We start from the raw sequence: 21,443 nt of genomic DNA on the forward strand, positions 1-21,443 counted from the left end.
TTTAAAAAGTGAGGTAGTGTTCATGGATTCAATGTCCATTTAGGAATCGGGTGGCAGAGGGGAAGAAGCTGTTCCTGAATCACTGAGTGTGTGCCTTCAGGCTTCTGTACTTCCTTCCTGATGGTAACAATGAGAAGAGGGCATGCTCTGTATGATGGGGGTCCTTAATAATGGACACTGCCTTTCTGAGGCACTGTTCCTTGATGATGTCTTGGGTACTATGGAGGCTAGTACTCAAGATAGTGCTGACTAACTTTACAACTTTCTGCAGCTTCTTTCAATCTTGTTCAGTAGCCTCCCCATACCAGACAGTGATGCAGCCTGTCAGAATGCTCTCCATAGTACAACTATAGAATTTTTTGAGTGTTTTATTTTGACAAACCAAATCTCTTCAAACTCCTAATGAAATATAGCTGCTGTCTTGCCTTCTTTATAGCTGCATGTTGGCACCAGATTAGGTCCTCAAAGATCTTGACACAGAAGAAATTAAAACTGCTGCCTCTCTTCTCTTCTGATTCCCTTGTGAGGATTGAAATGTTGGGACCTCAGAGACCTTGATACCCAGGAACTTGAAGTTGCTCACTTTCTGCACTATTGATTGCTCTATGAAGATCGGTGCGTGTTCCCTCGCCTGAAGTCCACAATCAGCTCTTTGGTTTTACTGCACTCAACTAGCTGGTATATCTCACTCATCTCATTTCCATCTGAGATTCCACCAGCAATGGTTGTATAATCAGCAAATTTTAGTTGGTATTTTAGCTAAACCTAGTCACACAGTCATGGGTATAGAGAGAGTAGAGCAGTGGGTTGTGCTTACCTCAAACATACCTCTGACTTGCGCCAGTGCGAGAAGGAGATATTATCTCCAATCCCTATAGATTGTGGTCTTCTGGTTAGGAAGTCGAGGATCCAATTGCAGTGGGAGGTATAGAGGCCCAGGTTCTGTAACTTATCGAGCAAACTCTAGATGTGGCTGAACTAGAGTTTTATTAAGCTACAACATAAAGCTCCAAGATCTGTCCAGGCAGATGGTGCAAGTAGAGTGTCAAACCACACAATTAAAATAGCACCATTTTGTAGCAACTTGCACTTGCATTTATGTGTCACCTTTTTTTAGCAAAACATCCTGTGGTGGCTTATAGAGGTACTGCTAAATGCAGTTAATTCTGAATTATGTTAGTTACCGGTAAAGTTGATGAAGGCAATGCAGTAACTATTGAACTTTAACAAGGCCTCTGGCAAGGTTCCGCGTGGCAGGTTAGTCAAAAAGGTTCAGTCGCTTGGGGTTCAAGAAGAGGTAATAAATTGGATTAGGCATCGGCTTCATGCGAGAAGCCAGAGAGCAGTGGTAGAGGGTGCCTCTCTGACTGGAGGCCGCAGGGATGAGTGCTGGGTCTGTTGTTGTTTGTCATCTATATCAACGATCTGGGTGACAATGTGGTAAACCGGACCGACCAGCAAATTTGTGGATGACACCAAGGTTGATGTGGACAGGATTGTCGTGGACAGTGAGGAAAACTATCAAAGCTTGCAGTTGGCTCTGGTCTAGTTGGAAAAATGGACTGAGCAATGGCATATGGAATTTAATGCCAACAAGTGCGAGGTGTTGCAAGTTGGAAGGGCCAACCAGGGCGAGACTTACGTAGGAAGCATTGAGGAATGCACAGAGGAATCCGGAATACAGATCCATCATTCATTGGAAGTGGTGCCACAGGAAAATGGAGTTGTGAAGAAAGCTTTTGTCACATTGGCCTTCATAAGTCAACGTATTGAGTACAGGAGATGGGATGTTGTGTTGATTTTGTGTAAGAGGCTTAATTTGGAGTATTGTGTGCAGTTTTGGTTACCTGTCTACAGGAAAGATGTAAACAAGATTAGAAAATTTACAACAATGTTTCCGGGACTTGAGGACTTGAGTTATATGGAAAGGCTGAATAGGTTAAGACTTTATTCCTTCAAGCATAGAAGAAAGAGGGGAGATCTGATAGAGGTATACAAAATTGTGGCATGATCAATGGTCTTAACGCAAGCAGGCTTTTTCCCACTGATGTTGGGTAAGACTAGAACTAGAGATCATAGGCTAAGGCTGAAAGGTGAAATTTTAAGGGGGACACGAGGGGTAATTTCTTCATTCATTGGGAGTGTGGAACGAGCTGCCAGCGGAAGTGGTAGATGCAAGTTCAATCTCAACATCTAAGAGAAATTTGTATATGTATATGGATGGGAGAGGTATGGAGGGCTATGTTGGGTGGAGATCAATGGGCTAGGAACTAGGCAGATTAATAGTTTGGCACAGGCTAGTTGGGCTAAAGGACTGTTTCTGTGCCGTAGTGTTCTAGGACTCTATGACATGTTAAGACTGGCAAACAAAAAGGGCCCCAGAGTCCTGGGTTCAACTCTGACCTCTGTGTGGAGTTGACGAGTTCTCCTTGTGACTATGTGGTTGTTACGCATCCAAGTGAAGCATGGTTTGGTAGATTAATTTACAACTGTGAAGATCCCATTCTGGGTAAGTGAGTAGTAGAGGGGGGAATGGATGGAAAATTTGAGCAGGGTGGAATTGCTCTCTGGGCTGACATAGACTTAATGGGCTAATAGCCTCATAGGTAAGAAGGAATTAGTGGAAAACGCATGGTTAAAGATGCAGCACGTGCAAGGATTCCCAACATTTTTTATTCTATGGACCCCTCCCATTAACTAAGTGTCTGTGGACCCTGGATTGGAAACCCCTGCAAGGAAGAGGAAAAGATTATGAAGGAAATTCAAGAGCCAATCGGCTTCGGAGCTGAATGCCGTCTGCCAATGGTGGATAATTAAAAGCACAAGCAAGGACAGGAGTGGAAGTGGAAGAGTAATTTCCAGAAATCGAAAGAGGTAAGAATGCAGAAGGATTTGAAAACTAGAGGGATAGTTTTAACATATCATCATTATCAAACTGAGAGCCAAAACAAGTCGGTGAGTACAAGAGTCATTGGTAAATAGTTCTCAGTGAATTAGGACAAGGGCAGCGGGGATTTAGATGAGCTTATGTTTACACACTGACTTCCTGATAGCGTACTTCAAACAGACAGACATGCTTCACAAAATGATTCATTGCACTGTGTTTAATTTTCAATCATTACACCCTTCAAGTGATGCTTTGAACAGATTGTAAGTGGGTTTGAAATTTGACTGGAAAATGAAATAGCATAAAAAAAATTAAAAGATATGATAAGGTGGTTCTCTATTTGAGCCCTTATTAGTGTCTTGCATTAAACTGTATGGAACAGGATATCCTCCCTCAACAATTGCCGCAGTGATATTTTCAAAAGTTTGTTATGATCAATGCTCTGATAAAATGTTGCCTTTCCGGACTCTAATCCTGAGGCAAATCATGATTCAAAATCTCTAGCATGGGTAACAGCTTTCACTTTATGAGAAAGTAGGTGCCATAAAATCCATTTTTCCCATCCAAGCATCTACTTCTGTCAAATACACTCAGTGGACAATTTATTGTGTACCTCCTGTGCCTAATAAAGTGGCCACTGAGTGTATGTTCGTGGTCTTCTGCTGCCCATCCACTTCAAGGTTCAACATGTTGTGCATTCAGAGATGTTCTTCTGCACAACACTGTTGAAACATGTGGTTATTTGAGTCACTGTCACCTTCCTGTCAGCCTGAACCAGTCTGGCCATTCTCCTCTGACCTTTCTCATTAACAACGTGTTTTCGCCCACAGAGCTGCCACACATTGGGTGCTTTTTTTTTGTTTTTCGCACCATTCTCTGTGAGCTCCAGATACTGTTGTATATGAAAATCCCAGGCAACCAGCAAGTTCCTGAGATACTCAAACCACCCCATCTGGCACCAACCAGCATTCCACAGTCAAAGTCACTTAGATGACATTTCTTCCCCATTCTGATGTTTGGTCGGAACAATAACTGACCCTCTTGGCCACGTCCACATGCTTTTGCGCATTGAGTTGCTGCCACACGATTGGTTCATCAGATATTTGCATCAACAAGCAGGTGTACAGGTGGCCACTGAGTGTAGAACTAGAATATTTGCTACACCAGTGAAGGTTATGTGTTTAGTTTATGATGTGAACTCTTCATCCCTGACCTGTGTCTCACCTTGTAGAGGGACACACAGCAAAGTGTGACATGCACAGGAATGTGTGCCTTGTAAAGTAATGTGACTGGATCTCAGGTTTTCTCGAAGCCTGAATTTCCCATTCAGATTCCCTTGGAATCACATTTATAATCCCACGGACATTGAGACGTACAGCGAAATGCGTCATTTGCGTTAGCAACCCACACACCCAAGGACGTGCTGGGGGCAGCCCCCAAGTGTTGCCGCACACTCTGGCACCGACAGAGCATGTCCACCATGCTCAGCAGAACAAGACAAGCAACATCAGCAACGACAAAGCAAGCCCCTTTGCCGACCTCCCTCCACTCCACTCACACAGTGAGACAGGTCATAATCCCAAGACAGGCCACCTCTGGAGTCCTTGGCTACAGATGTTCGGACTTGCAGTCAATGTGCCTCCAGACCGGGGTCACAGTCTGTGTCTGCTTGGTACCTATAGCCATTAGTTAGATGGTCTGCTGCCTTAAATCCATGCAAGAATTTACAGAATCTAAATCACAGTCGGGTTTATTATTACTGACATGTGTCATGTAATTTGTTGTTTCATGGCAGCAGTGCAGTGCAAGACATAAAAGTTACTGTAAATTACAGTACAGTGATTAATATTGACTCCAGAAAGCTGCATGCTTGCCAGAATCTCGCTAAATCCAAATCCCAATGCAAGATTGTCCAGATTATGCAATGCACAAAATGCTGGAGGAACTCAGCAGGTCGGGCAGCGTCTATGGAGAAGATTAAACAGTCGACACTCTGGGCCGAGACCCTTCATCAGGGCTGGAAAGTAAGAGGGAAGAAGTCAGATTAAGAACGTGGGGGGAGAGAGTTCAAACTGGCAGGTGATAGGTAAAACCAGATGAGGGGGAAGGAGGGTGGGTAGGGGAAGCTGTGAGGTGATAGGTGGAAGAGGTAAAGGGATGAATAAGAAAGGATCTGATAGGAGGGGACAGTAGACAATGGGAAAAGGGGAAGGAGGAGGTGAAACAGAGGGAGATAGGGGGCAGGTGAGGAGAAGAGAAATTGGTAAGTGGGGAGCCAGAATGGGGAATGGAGAAGGAGAAAAGGGGGAAGGGGGAAGGGTGTAAAGAAATTACCAAGTTAGATAAATTGATGCTCATGCCATCAGGTTGGAGGCTACGCAGACAGAATATGAGTTGTTGCTCCCCCAACCTGATGTGGCCTCATCGTGACAGCAGAGGAGGCCGTGAAATGACATCAAATGGGAAAGGGAAGTCAATTTGAAATTGGTGTCCACCAGGAGATCTTGTCTTTTGTGGCTGATGCAGTGAAGGTGCTTGAAGATGCAGCCCCCCCCCAATCTACATCAAGTCTCACTGATGCAGAGGGGGCCACACCGGCAGTCTCACAGCTGAAGTGTTGCCTCATCTGGAAGGACTGTTTGAGGCCCTGAATGGTGCTGAGGGAGGAAGTGCTTGGGTAGGTTTAGCACTTGTCACATTGGCAGGAGTAAGTACCAGGGGTTATTGCCTAGATTTTGCTAGCCTCTCCTTACTACTTTCAGCGTATTTATCTTTTTGCTATTTCTTAGAGTACTACAGCACAGAAACAGGCTCTTCGGCCCATCGAATCAATGCTGACCTGATCTTCCTAGACCCGTCTCGACACATAGCCCTCCAAATGCCTCTCATCCATGTACCTATCCAAACTTCTCTTAAATGTTATAATTGAACCCACATCTACCACTTCCATTCACAGCTTGTTCCACACTCACACCATCCTCTGTGAGAAGTTTCCCCTCAGATTCCCCTGAAGTATATCATCTTTTACCATAAACATGACCTTTAGCTCTAGTCTCACCCAACCTTCGTGCATTCCACTATCTATACCCTCAGAGTTTTGTATAAGATCTGCCCTCATTCTCCTATGCTCCACGGAAACATAACTCATTCAGCTGCTCTCTATATCTCAGGCGCCCAAGTCCTGGCAACTTCTTTGTAAATTTTCTCTTCAGTGTTTTAAAATTATTGATATATTTCAGTTGTTGGGGTACCACGGTAGCATAGCAGGTAGCACAATACTATTACAGCTCGGGGCATCAGAGTTCAGAGTTCAGTTCCTGCGTCCTCTGTCATGAAGCTTATATGTTCCTTCCCATGTACATTTGAGTTTCCTCCCAGAGTCCAAAGATGTACCAATTAGTACTGTAGGTTAATTGGTAATTGTAAATAGTCCCCTGATTAGGCTAGAGTTAAACTGGTGTTGTGGTTGGGCAATATGGCTCCATTGACTGGAAAGGCCTATTACACAGTGTATCTCTAAATAAAGAAATAAATTTCCTGGGTAGGTGCCCAGAGCAGCACACACTACTCTAAATTCAGCCTCACTGAAGTCTTGTTTAACTTCAACATAACATCCCAGTTTGCTGTGACTTATGAAGGCCAATGTGCCAAAAGCTCTCTTTACGGCCCTATCTACCTGTCAGCCTTGTGGACCGGTATTCCAAGGCTCATTTGTTCTACCGCACTCCTCCATTGTGAGCTGCACCCAAAACCTTTAACTGTCTAACCAGGTTCCCTGATTCATTTATACAAGTACAGAAAGTTGTAATATAACTCAGATCCATCATGGGTACCTGTCTCCGTAGTATCCAAGAATCTTCAAGGAGTGGTACCTCAGAAAGACAGCATCCATCGGTAAGGACCCCATCATCCAGGACATGTCCCCTTCTCACTGTTTCCATCAGGAAGGGGGTTTAGAAGCCTGAAGACACACACTCAGCGATTCAGGAACAGCCTCTTCCCCTCTACCATGAACCCATGAACACTCCCTCACTTATTTTATTATTTCTGTTTTTGCACTGTGTTAATGTATTTATTTAATATACATACATATATTTCTGTAATTGATTTACTTGTTTTCTTCTATATTATCATGTATTGCATTGTACTGCTGCCGCTAAGTTAACAAATTTCACAACATATGCCAGTGATATTCTGATTCATATGTGTAAAAAAACATAAAATGAGTCTCTGTTGAACCTTGCCCAAGTCATGATGCAGAATCCAAACCATCCCCGTTGAACTGATGAAAAATATCAGAGAATCTTCCTGAAAGAAATGAAAACTCATCGTGAGTTGCAGGGCATCATTTGTCTGACCTAAAATACATCACTCAATCAATGCAGATTGTTTGGCAGCACTGTCTCCTCTCAGCTGCGCGGGTGCACAACCGCGCTATAACCGAAATACTCCCGCGCACATAGTTTCTGTTGCCATGCAATTGGAAATTTCTTTTGTGTAATATTAATATAAAGTGCCGTGCGGTTTTTCAGGCCATGTAAACATTTCCCGCTCAGAGCAATGATTGGTTTGCGCAGCTGTAAAAAAAAATCAAAGGGAACATCGCTTTCCACTCAGCTGGGATAAAGACGGATGAGAAAAAGTTTACGGAGTGTGAGAGATTTGTTTTGTTGGACTATATTTCATTTATACCTTTCAAGTAATAAATAGGATCAGAAGAATATGATTTTTCAATTTTCATTCTAAATATTCATGGTATGCATATTATGAGAACAGCATTTAAAGTGCAACAGAATTTTCAGGCCATGTAAAAATTTCCTGCTCAAAGCAACGACTGGTTTGCGCAGCTGTAGAAGTACATTAGAGGAAACGTTCTCCGTCAGTATCATGTTTCCATCTGAGAGAACTTGCTCTGTGCTAATTGCATTCTGCATTCCCATTGAGCCAGTGACTACAGTCCCTGACTTTGTAAAAGGCATGCATAAATACAAGTTGTTCTCTCTTTCATATTTCACACTTTACTTTAGTGGAGCTAATTTTAATGCAGGCATCCATTAGAAGATTATGCAGAGATTCTACACCCCATCCAATTTTATCCTCCTTTGAGGTCAGAGGATGTATTAGACAGTCTCCTCCGTCTCGCATACGAACATTTGCGACTGCTTTCTGAGCATTAAGATGACTGTGATATACCTAAGAGCGTTATGCTTGTTGGAGTTTCTAGTTCAATGTCGTGGTGAGGCCCTAATGGAATGGGTGATACAGACAATTGTCAGGTGCTGACATTTAGGCATCGAAAACAGCCATGCACTATGGTGTTAGTGGGCAGATAGCTGACGCTTTGAACCAAAGGCAAGAGATTGAATCCACCTGTATGTTTCCAGGACTGAAGGACCTCAGTTATAAGGAAAGACTAAATAGGTTTGAACTTTATTCCCTAGAACATATGAGATTGAGGGGAGATTTGATAGAGGTATACAAAATTTTGTGGGGTATAGACAGGGTAAATGCAAGCTGGCTTTTTCCAATGAGGTTGGGTGAGATTACAACTAGAGGTCAAGGGTTAAGGATAAAAGGTGAAATGTTTAAAGGGTAACATGAGGGGAAACTCCTTCACTCAGAGGGTCGTGAGAGTGTGGAACGAGCTGCTAGGGCAAGTGTGGATATGAGCTCAATTTCAATAAACAGAAATTTGGGCAGGTACGTGGATGGGAGTGGTATGGAGGGATATGGACTGGGTGCAGTTTGATGTGACTTTAAATGGTTTGGCAAGGTCTAGATGGGCGGAAAGGCCTGTTTTTTTGCTGTAGCTCTCTATGACCAAGACACACGAGACACCACAGATGCTAGAAATCTGGATGAACACACACAAGATGGGCAAAATCTTACCCAAAGCTGTAATGAGTTATACAGACAGAGGGTTATACAGCAGAAAAACAGGCCTTTCGCCCCAAGTGGTCTATGCTGTCCAAGATGCCCAACCAATCTGGTCCCATTTGCCCATATTTCCCCCATATCTATCTAAACCAGAGGTTCCCAACATTTTAATGCCATGGATCCCTGCTATTAACTGTGGGGTCCGTGGACTCCAGGTTGGAAATCCCTGCTCTGAACCTTTCCTGTCCATGTAGCTGCCCAATTGCCTTTTAAATGTGGTTATTGCAGCTGCTTTAATCACGTCCTCTGACATGTCATTCCTCAGATACATCAGCCTTCTATGTGAAGAAGCTATCACTCAGAGCCTATTTCCTCTTACCCAGAACCTACCCCTTTTTTTGGATGGGTCTCCCCTACTCTGCCACAGAGACTGAATCATATCTGGACACTTGTTGTTGATCTCCAAGGCATGGAATGTCATTATGATGGACCTACTGCCTCCAACCTAGGTGAAAACAGGGCAGAGGAAACCACAGGCAGGAAATTGGGACGAGGGCATTACGCCAGCACGATCTGGCCCGCTGACTCTTTTCAAATTCTCTTATCAATAATCTTCATGCTTGTCTGAATTAGTCGAGGTACAGAGTTCAACTCTCAGGAAGTTATGTTGAAACTCTGGTTAGGCTGCAACGGCAGTATTGCATTCATTTCTAGTCAGCCCATTATAGAAGGAATATGGAGACCTTTGAGAGGGTGCAGAGGAATTTTGCCAAGCGTCTTTAGAGAGGGTGCAGAAGAGGTTTGTCCACCCTCTCTGTACAGGGAGGCTGGACAAGCTTGGGTTGTTTGCTCAGGTATGGCGGCTGCGGAGAGGAGACCTGATTGATGAATCATAAAATTACGAGAAGCATAGATAGACAGCTGCTATCTCTTTACCAGGGTAGGATTGGCTAATAAGAGAGGGCATGCAATTAAGGTGAGCGGGTGTAAGTTCAAATGAGATGTGCAGAGAGTAGTGGTGTCTGGATTGCGATGCCAAGGGTGGTAGTGGAGAGAAATACAATAGAGGTATTTAAGAGGCTCTTAGTTAGATATCTGAGTGTACGAAGACTGGAAGGATAGGGATATTGTGTTGGCAGAAGGGATTAATTTAGTTGGGTATTTAATTACATTTAATTAGTTTGGCAAAAGATTGTGGGCCAAAGGGCCTGTTGCTGAGTTGTGCTGTTCTTTGTTTCGTGACCTTGGAAATAGTTTCTTTACAATTAGTTTCACTGTGATGCTGATAACAATGGCACCATTATCTCTCTTATTTTAAAAATGTGTTCTCCAGTATCTTGTCCAAACATCATAACATATAAACTATTCATAAAATTCCAAGTTATGACAGGAAATGACAGTGTTAATGTACAAAGAGCGTCTGATGGCTCTGGGCCTGTACTTGCCTAAGTTTAGAAGAATGGAGCTGAACACTTTGAAGCCTAGTGTGGACGTGGAGAGGAGATTAGGACTGGTGGCACATCCTCAGAATATAGGAATGGCCCTTTAGAACAGAGAAAAGGAAGACTTTATTTAGCCAGAGAATGATGAACTGTAGAATTCATTGCTACAGATGTCTGTGGAAGCCAAGTGATCGGGTATATTTAAACCAGAGGCACTTGATTAGTAATGGTGGTAAAGGTTACAGAGAGAAGGGGAGAATGAGGTTGAAAGGAGTAATAGATCAGCCAGGATGGAATGGCGGAGCAGACTTGATGGGCTGAATGGACTAATTCTGATCCTTTGTCTTATGGTTCCTTCTGGTTCAAAGTGATTCAAGAAGCAATTTAAATTGCCAGACAATGCAAAAATGGTGTAGGTCTATCAGTCGCCATTATACATTTCCTACACTGACATTCCAGTTGAACTCACAGCTACTCTAACTGAATGTAGTGTAAAAGGAATGTTCCAAAAAGTTTGGCCAAGTTTGTGGATGATTCAAAGATCGGTGAAGGAGCAGGTAGTGTTGAAGAACCAGAGAGTCTGCAAAAGGACTTGGACCTATTGGGAGAATGGGCTAAGAAGTGGCATTGGAATAATGTGTTGAGAAGTGTCTGGTCATACACTTTGGTAGAAAAAATTACAATGTACTGCGGACTATTTTCTAAACCGGGAAAAAAATTCTAAAACCTGAAGTGCACGGGGACTTGGGAGTCCTTGTGCAGGATTCCCTAAAGGTTACCTGCAGCCTGAGTTGGTGGTAAGAAGGCAAATATGATGTTAGCATTCACTTCGAGAGGACAAGAATGACAAAAGAAGGATGAGGCTTTATAAGGCATGGGACAGACCGCACTTGGAACATTGTGAACAGTTTTGGACTGGAATTAGAGAAGGTTCAGAGGATGTTCACATGAATGGTGCTGGGAATGAACGGTTTAAAGATTTCTAAAATCATGGAGTCATAGAATACTACAGCAGGCACACAGGTCCTTTGGCCCATTAATCTGTCTAGTTTAATCGCCCTGCACCCTGACCATAGCGTTCCATATCCCACCCATCCACGTACCTGTCCAAATTCCTCCAAAGTGTTGAAATTCCCCCCGCGTCCACCACTTGTGCTGGAACCTCATTTTACACTCCCAGCACCCTCTGAGGGAAGAAGTTTCCCCTCATATTCCCCTTAAACATTCCACCCTTCATCCTTAACCCATGACCTTTGAATGTAGTCTCACCCAACCTCAACGGAAAAAGCCTGCCTGCATATACCTTGCCTGTACCCCTCATAAATTTGTAAACCTCCATCAAATCCCCTCTCAATCTTCGATATTCTAGGGAATGAAGTCCTAACCTATTCATCCTTTCCCTATAATTCAGGTCCTCAAGTCCGGGCAACAACCCTCTGCAAAAGGGGGGGGGGGCAGGGGCACTATAAAGGTGGGGGGAGGGTGAGAAGGAGAAGGCTGGTAGGTGCATTCCCATTCGGATATGTCCATACATGGTCTCCTCTACTGCCAAGATGAGGCCAAACTTAGGTTGGAGGAGCAACACCTCATATACCGTCTGGGTAGTCTCCAGCCCCTTGGCATGAACATTGAATTCTCCAACTTCCGGTAATTCCCTCCCGCTCCCTTCCCTCATCCCAGTTTCACTCTGCCTCCTCCTCCAGGTGCCTATCACCTCTCTCATGATCCTGCCTTCTACTACCCATAGTGCTATCACCTCACATTCCTTCTTCACCGTTCCTACCTGTCCCCTCCCTACTTCCCCTCCCCCATCCCTTGATCTTTCCCCTTACTGGTTTTTCACCTGGCACCTACCAGCTTTGTCCTTCCCACCCTCCCCCCACCTTCTTTATAGGGCCCCTGCCCCCTCCATCTTCAGTCCTGATGAAGGGTCTTGGCCCGAAACGTTGACTGTTCGTTTCCACAGATGCTGCCCGACCTGCTGAGTTCCTCCAGCGTGTTGCACGTGTTGCTTTGACCACAGCATCTGCAGTGAACTTTGTGTTAACTCTCTGCAAATTTTCTCAGCATTTTTCAATCTTTCCTGTAGTTAGGTGACCAAAACCAGACACAATGCTCTTTTTCTCATCCACAGAACCTTCTTTCTGTTCCCCTAATCAACAACTCCCCTGTCATTACCGCTGGCTCTTCTCCCCTTTTCCCTTCTGAGTCAGAGAGACAGAGTCAAAGCCAGAGACCTGACCACTGGCTTTCCTCTGGTAGGTCATCCCACCACCCCCTAATAGTATCCAAAGTGGCACACCTGTTTCTCAGGGGAGAGTACTCTGCACTGGCTGTGTATCTCCTTCCCCCTTCCTGATAACTCAGTTACCTGTGTCCTGCACTGTGGGTGTAACTACCTTCCTGGATGGTAATTGCCTGCCGATCAATCGGTCAGCCTCCTGAATGATCCACAGTTCATCCAGTTCCAGCTCCAGCTCCTAACTCGCTCTGCTAGAAGCTGCATTTGGATGGAGAAATTTAAATTGGGAGACAATGCAAAACTGGTGTAGGTCTATCAGTCGCCATTATACATTTCCTTTCGTCAGGGACATTGGAGGTCTCCCTGCCTTCCTACATCCCACAAGAGGGATTATTCAACTATCCTGCCTGGCATCTCAACTACTCTAAATGTGCAATGAGGGTTAACATAAATGAGTGTTTGATGACTAAGCTCATACTTGCTGGAGTTTAGAAGAATGATGGGGAATCTTATTGAACCCTATCAAATATTGAAAGTCCTAGATAGAGGGGGTTTGGAGAGAATGTTTCCTACAGTGGTGGAGTCTAGGATAGAGGGCACAGCCTCAGAATAGAGGGATGTCCATTTAAGTGAGAGGCAAGGAGGAACTTCTTTATCCAGAGGATGTTAAATCTGTGAATTTATTAATTAGTAAGGATGTCAAAGGTTACGGGGAGAAGGCAGGAGAATGGGATTGAGAGAGATAATAAATCAGCCATGATTGACTTGACGGGCTGAATGGCCTAATTCTGTTCCGATGTCTTAGTCTTCTGATCTAACAATAAATTAATCACAAACTTTTAAAGTACATTTTTACGATTCTTTTCTTTTTTTAGATCGTGATTGGAAGCAGATGCTTCTCTTGAAAGCAGCTCAGAACAGGCAGAAGTCCCGCTGAGTTCAAATATTGGAACTATGTAGCAATGGGCCTTTGTGTGGCCTTCAGTAAGTACCAGCGAAAATACTGCTAGGGCCCCGCTCGAAAGGGGAAGGAATGAACTGAGAAGTCATAGAATCCCAGTGGAAGCATGATCACGTTGCAGGTCAGATTAGAACTTGACAGGTGTGCACGATTTTCAGTTTGCTGGTTCCCCGTCTGCTGAAACTCAACACCGACTTCTCAAATAACCTTGTATTTGGGGAAACCAGAACTTAATGTCGAGCAGCCTCAGCTGCGTGCATGTCGTGGTTAGTGGAGTAGATCTGAGACCAGAATGCCACTTAGCGATACAGCGTGGATAGGTTATTCCGGTCCAACGAGCCAAACCGCCCAGCAACCCACCTATTTAACACCAGCCTAATCACGGGACAATTTACAATGAACATTTAACCAACTAACCGGTTACGTCTTTGCACTGTGGGAGGAAACCAGAGCACCTGGAGGAAACCCCGTGCAGTCACGGTGAGAACGTACAAACTCCTTACCGACGGTGTCAGAATTGATCTGCGAACTCCAACGCCCCAAGCTGTAATGACGTCACGCTGACCGCTACGCTACCTTTGTGGCCGCATCTTTGAGGGCTGAATCCCTGTGCTCATTTTGAATACAAAAAAATGCGGAGGAAATTGGCCATCAGACACATTTGCATAGACAATAGACAATAGGTGCAGAAGTAGACCATTTGGCCCTTCGAGCCTGCACCGCCATTCTGAGATCGTGGCTGATCATCTACTATCAATACCTGGTTCCTGCCTTGTCCCCATATCCCTCGATTCCCCTATCCATAAGATACCTATCTAGCTCCTTCTTGAAAGCATCCAGAGAATTGGCTTCCACTGCCTTCCGAGGCAGTGCATTCCAGACCCCCACAACTCTCTGGGAGAAGAAGTTTTTCCTTAACTGGGTGCATTCCACTCTTTTGGTGAAAGATAAGCATCCGGCAGATTATTATAATCGACTGCTCGGAGAAGGCAAAAGAAACAAGTTGACCTGCAAGAATTAACTTGCAATTAACCTTGGTAGTTAAAACTGTGAACTGGTTAAAATGATAATAGCAGCTGCATTTCAGAATCCGAATTGGAATCAGAATCAGGTTTATTATCACCGGCATATGTCGTGAAATTAGTTAACTTTGCGGCAGCAGTACAATGTAATACATAATGATAGAGAGAGAAAGAGAAAACTGTGAATTACAGTGTATATATATATATATATAAATATTAATTAGTTAAATTAAATAGTAGTGCCAAAAAAAGTAGTGAGGTAGTTTTCATGGGTTCAATGTCCATTCGGAAATGGGGTGGCAGAGGGAAAGCAGCTGCTCCTGAATCATTGAGAGTGCGTCTTCAGGCTTCTGTACCTCCATACTCATGGTAGCAATGAGAAGCAAACAGGTCTTGAGTGGTGGAGGTCCTTAATGATAGATGCCGCCTTCTCTTGGCATCTGCTCCTTGAGGATGACCTAGATACTATGGAGGTTAGTGCCCATGGTAGACCTGGCTAATTTTACAAGCTTACTTCAATCCTGTGCAGTAGCCACCACCACCCCCTCCCCCCGCCCCATACCAGACGGTGATGTAGCCAGTTAGAATGCTCTCCACGGTACATCTGTAGAAATTAGCGAGTGTTGAGGGTACCTGCTTTATAGCTTTACACAGTTACGAGACTTCTCAAGGTCATTGCTTGGTTTATCTGTTTGCTTGATGACCAGAGTATGACTGAAGCTCACATCCCTGACTAATTTTAATTTATGTTAGATTTCTGTAATAGAAGCTTATCATTTAGCATATGAGATTTTCGTATTTAAGTTCTCTGCACAAGCTTCCTTATCACCAACAAAATGCTGGAGGACCTCAATAGGCCAGGCAGCGTTTGTGGAAGATAGTGAGAGTCAGTGCTGTAGGACAATATCGGAATGACCTTTCATCCTGTCCAGACCTCATCCGGAAACATAAACAGTATGTTTCTCTCCAACGATGCTGTTTAACCCACTCAGTTCCTCCAGAATTTTGTTTCCAGCATCTGCAGTCTCCTATCTTCCTCTTTGCCAGTTCATCTCGACCTTTCAATGCCTCATCTCATTCCTGTCTTGCCTGGAGTCCAACCAGCCTGGCTCGTTTGGATATGTGGAATGGACCCCACAACTGGAAAAGTACCCTCAGACGGACGATACGGTTGTGCAGCTAGTAGAGACTCACAGTGCCACAATGCTGAGTTCGATTCTGACCCCGAGTGCTGTTTGCGCGGAGTCTGCACGTTCTCTCTGTGGGTTAACTGGTTGGTGTAAGTTGCCCCTAGTAGGCAGTAAGTGGCAGAATCTGAGGGAGGTTAATGAGGATTCATGTAGGTTTAGTGGAAAGTGAAGGTTTACAGTTGGTGCAGACCCATATGGGCCGAAGTGCCTATTTCCTTGCAATGTGTTTCCATTGACTCTATTGGTAATAGACAATATCCCATATCCCACAGTTTGAGAGGCCAACACTATGTAGATGACTTTTTGTATCTTCATTACAGGAAGAATCTGATTCAACTTTTTACAGAATTCCTTTGTGTGTTTCATTTTAATGTTGATTTTAAACACTGAGTGGCCACTTTATTGTCTACACCTGCTGGTTAATGCAAATAACTGATCAGCCAATCATGTGGCAGCAACTCAATGCAGACATGGTCAGGAGATACAGTTGTTTCTCAGGCCAAATATCAGAATGGGGATGAAATGCAATCTAAATGACTTTGACCGTGAAATGATGGTTGGTGCCAGGTGGGGTGGTTTGAGTATTTCAGAAACTGCTGATCTGCTGGTATTTTTATGCTGGGAGTTTACAGAGAATGGTGCAAATGTCAAAAAAAAAACATCCTGTGGGTGCTAGTTCTGTGAGCAAAAATACCTTGTTAATGAGAGCGGTCAGAGGAGAATGGCCAGTCTGGTTCAAGCTGACAGGAAGGCAACAGTAACTCAAATAACCACTCATTACAACAGTGGTGTGAAGAACAGCATCTCCCGGATGCACAACGCATCAAACATTGAAGAATATGGACTGCAGTAGCAGAGGACCATGAACATACACTCAGTGTCTATTATTTTCTCCTTTTCTCCTTGGAACGATGGAAGATGAGAGGTGACCTGATAGAGGTGTATAAGATGATGAGAGACATTGATCGTGTGGATAGTCAGAGGCTTTTCCCCAGGGCTGAAATGGTTGCCACAAGAGGACACAGGTTTAAGGTGCTGGGGAGTAGGTACAGAGGAGATGTCAGGGGTAAGTTGTTTTTTTTACACAGAGAGTATGAGTGTGTGGAATGGGCTGCCGGCAACGGTGATGAAGGCGGATATGATAGGGTCTTTTAAGAGACTTTTGGATAGGTACTTGGAGCTTAGAAAAATAGAGGGCTATGGGTAAGCCTAGTAATTTCTAAGGTAGGGACATGCTCGGCACAGCTTTGAGGGCCAAAGGGCCTGTATTGTACTGTAGCATTTCCATGTTTCTATTAGGTTCAGGAAGTATCTATGCATATTTTACAGATTTAATGTACCATAATTCTGTGATTAAATAGTTTGCATTACTTCATTTTAAACAGAAAAGATATACACAGCCCAAGTTGATGCTTTAACCAAGGAGAAAGTCATTCACATTTCTCATAGAGGGATACAGGTTGAATTATGTGTAGAGCAAAGGTAGCCACTCAGAGTGTTCTGACAGTAGAATATAGATACTGTCTTTGAACATACGGATGGAGCATCAGTAGATTGCTAGGAATATTCGGATTATGGAGACCTTCTCAAGCAGCTCCTGTATAACTTTGCTCACTGTACAGAGACAACTTCAAGCACCATAACATTTCCCAGGGCCCCCGGGGGAAGTCAGAACAAATAATTCTGACATGGAATCACATTGAGAGAAGTGAGTGAGGACAGCTGACCAAAAGCTTAAGGGCTATCAGAAAGGAGAAGAGGTAGATTAGATAGATTTAGGAAGAGAATACCAAAGCTTAATGCCTTGGCAGCTGGGGGACACTAATGAGGAAATGAAACCGGAGCTGTGCTGGAGGAAAAGATTGTGGAGAGTCTGGCATCATGGTAAATGTAAAGGAGGTCACAGAGGAAGGCAGGGGTGAAGGATTTAAAAACAATAGAACATATGCTCAGTGGCCACTTTAATAGATATCTCCCATACCTAATAGAGCCCATTCACTTCAAGGTTAGACAAGTTGTGCATTCAGAGATGCTCTTCTGCACACCAATTGTTAATTGTTACTGTCAGCTTAAACCAGACTGACCATTGCCCTCTGACCTCCCTCATTAAAAGGCATTTCTGCCCACAGAATTGCCGCTCACCGGGTGCGTTGCACAGAATGAGCGAACCCAAACGCAGGACGCTGGCACGGAGGTAGAGTTAGGGTGCAGGCAAGGGCGTGAGCATGGCGGGAGCTGAACGGCAAACAGGAGAGTGAATGGAAAAACAGCAGGCAGGCAAAACTTCTTCTTGACATGGGGCGTTGCTGGAGCTGAACGGCAAACAGGAGACAGGAGGCAGGCAACACTTACCTTGACATGGAGCGGCAAATGGAAAGGCAAACAGCAGGCAATACTTACCTTGGCATGGAGAGAAAGAGTTACGCAGGTAAACCTCGGTACAGAAGTAAAACTTGGAATACACAATCCTAAGCGTCCGGGAACGTGAATGACCACACTGGCTAAAACATCGATCTGGCGATGAGTGGATGCAAAGCCGGGATAGTTATGCTACAGGTTGGGATGAGAATCAGGTGTGTCGCAATCAAAGGGAATTAGGAGAATATGGGGAATTAACGGTCGAGACTGTGACAAGGTGTCCTTTGTTTTTTTGATCATTCTATGTAAACTCTAGAGTCTGTTGTGCATGAAACTCCCAAGGTATCAGCAGATACTCAATCCACCCAGTCTGACACCAACAACCATTCCATGGTCTAAGTCACTTAGATCACATTTCATCCCCATTCTGTTGTTTGGTCTGAACAATCAAACTTCTTAACTATGTCTGCATGCATTGAGTTGCAGTCACGTGATTGGCTGATTAGGTATTTGCATTGCAGGTGCACAGGTTAAGTGGCCACTGAATGCATACCAAAATCAATTTTATCCATAATAAATATGCATTTACAAGAATGAACTACGCAATGCTTTTCATTGTTACATTCATAGTCAGTGCATCGAGTACTGCTTTTTTACATTCCAAAAGCAGTGCTACCACTCATGCGATCCCCTGGGCTGGTACACCATTACGATGATGGAGGGACTTCCTCGCCTTTCCTTTCCAGTAGCTGAGACACTCTTTACTATGGGTCCTTCCCCATGGGGGTTCAGTGCATCCCTCAGCACGTACTCCTGTGGCCTGGAGTGTGTCCGTTGGTACGTGTACAGGCATTCTGACATCAAGATGCACAGCAGATCACCTCAGTCCCACTGGTTCTTCAATAATCTCACCAGATTAGGATAGAAGACCACATTTCACAAACTTCCTGGTGAATATATTACTCCAATCCCTCTAACTGCCTTCTTAATCTAAGACACAAGACATAACAGCATGTCATAGGAGCAGAAGTAGGCCATTCAGTCCATCGAGTCTGCTCCACACGTTCCATCATGGCTGATTTATTATCCCTCTCAACCCCATTCCTCTGCTTTTTCCCGTAACCATTGAAGACCTTATTAAACAAGAACCTATCAACTTCTGCTTTAAACATACCCAATGACTAGGCCTCCGCAGAAGTCATTGACAATGAATTCCACAGATTCACCACCCACTGGCTAAAGAAATTACTCCTCATCTCCATTCTAAAGGGGGCATCTTTCTATTCTGAGGCTGTGCTATTGATGTTGGGTGGGACTACAGCTAGAAGTCATGGGTTAAGGGTGAAAGATGAAAAGTTTAAGGGGAACATGAGGGGAAACTTCTTCACTGAGAGGGTCCTGAGAGACTGGAACAAGCTGCCAGCACAAGTGGCACATGCAAGCTCAATTTCAACGTTTAAGAGAAGTTTAGAGAGGTGCATGGAGGGTAGGGGTATGGAGGGCTATGGACCCAGTGGAGGTCGATGGGAGTAGGCATTTTAAATGGCTCGGCGCAGATTAGATGGGCCGTATTTCTGTGCTGTATTTTTCTATGACTCTATGATTTTATCCTTACAGTGTGTTATGTGTACTACTGTGTTTTACTCCTTGTTTTGGAGAAAGGTTGTCTCATTTCTATATACATTATATCAAGTCAAGTCAAGTCAAGTCGCTTTTATTGTCATTTCAACCATAACTGCTGGTACAGTACACAGTAAAAACGAAACAACGTTCCTCCAGGACCCTGGTGCTACATGAAACAACATGAAACTACACTAGACTAAGTGAAAGAACACAAAACTACATTAGACTTCAGACCTACAGGGGTCTACATAAAGTGCACAAAACAGTGCAAGACAGTACAATAATTAATTAAACAAGACAATAGGCACAGTAAAGGGCAAATTACAATATAATAATAAATGATGTAAATGTAAATATAAATGTAAACAATGTGAACAATGTTTTAGCAGGAATTGAGAAAGAAATGAGCAAAAAATTGCAAAGGGAGTGGTGGTGGTGGTGGTGGTGGTGGTGGTGGTGGTGGTGTGTGTGTGTGTGTGTGTGTGTGTGTGTGTGTGTGTGTGTGTGTGTGTGTGTGTGTGTGTGTGTGTGTGTGTGTGTGTGTGTGTGTGTGTGTGTGTGTGTAAATTGGTGGCAGTCCAGGCTGTGGGTATCGAGGAGTCTGATGGCTTGGGGGAAGAAACTGTTTCACAGTCTGGTTGTGAGAGCCCGAATGTCTCGGTACCTTTTCCCGGATGGCAGGAGGGAGAAGAGTTTGTATGAGGGGTGTGTGGGGTCCTTCACAATGCTGTTAGCTTTGCGGATGCAGCGTGTGGTGTAAATGTCTGTAATGGCGGGAAGAAAGACCCCGATGATCTTCTCAGCTGACCTCACTATTCGCTGCAGGGTCTTGCAATCTGAGATGGTGCAATTTCCGAACCAGGCAGTGATGCAGCTGCTCAGGATGCTCTCAATACAACCCCTGTAGAATGTGATGAGGATGGGGGTGGGAGATGGACTTTCCTCAGCCTTCGCAGAAAATAGAGACACTGCTGGGCTTTCTTGGCTATGGAGCTGGTGTTGAGGGACCAGGTGAGATTCTCCGCCAGGTGAACACCAAAAAATTTGGTGCTCTTTACAATCTCTACCGAGGAGCCGTCGATGTTCAGTGGAGAGTGGTCGCTCCGTGCCCTCCTGAAGTCAACAACCATCTCTTTTGTTTTGTTCACAGTCAGAGACAGGTTGTTGGCTCTGCACCAGTCCGTTAGCCGCTGCACCTCCTCTCTGTAAGCTGACTCTTCGTTCTTGCTGATGAGACCTACCATGGTCATGTCTTCGGCAAACTTGATGATGTAGTTCCAGCTGTGTATTGCTGCACAGTTGTGGGTCATATACATATATGTTAGCATGTATATAGTTAACTGACAAGAAACTTGACTCTATGGTCCTAAACTCACCCACTTTAGTGTTTTCTCAGTTGAGGCTTTTCAATATTCGTCAGGTTTCAATGAGACCCCCCCCCCCCCTCATTGAATTGAATTGAATTGACTTTATTACTTACGTTCTTCATATACTTGAGGAGTAAAAATCTTTACATTACGTCTCTGTCTAAATGTGCAATGTGCAATTTATAGAAATACAGCTGTGTCAGCATGAGTTAATCAGTCTGATGGCCTGGTGGAAGAAGCTGTCCAGGAGCCTGTTGGTCCTGGCTTTAATGCTGCCGTACCGTTTCCCGGATGGTAGCAGCTGGAACAGTTTGTGGTCGGGGAGACTCGGGTCCCCAATGATCCTTTGAGCCCTTTTTACACACCCGTCTTTGTAAACGTCCTGAATAGTGGGAAGTTCACATCTACAGATGCGCTGGGCTGTCCGTACCACTCTCTGCAGAGTCCTGCGATTGAGGGAAGTACAGTTCCCTC

The sequence above is a fragment of the Hemitrygon akajei genome, chromosome 3 (genome assembly GCF_048418815.1).
Source record: "Hemitrygon akajei chromosome 3, sHemAka1.3, whole genome shotgun sequence".
Lineage (NCBI taxonomy): Eukaryota > Metazoa > Chordata > Chondrichthyes > Myliobatiformes > Dasyatidae > Hemitrygon > Hemitrygon akajei.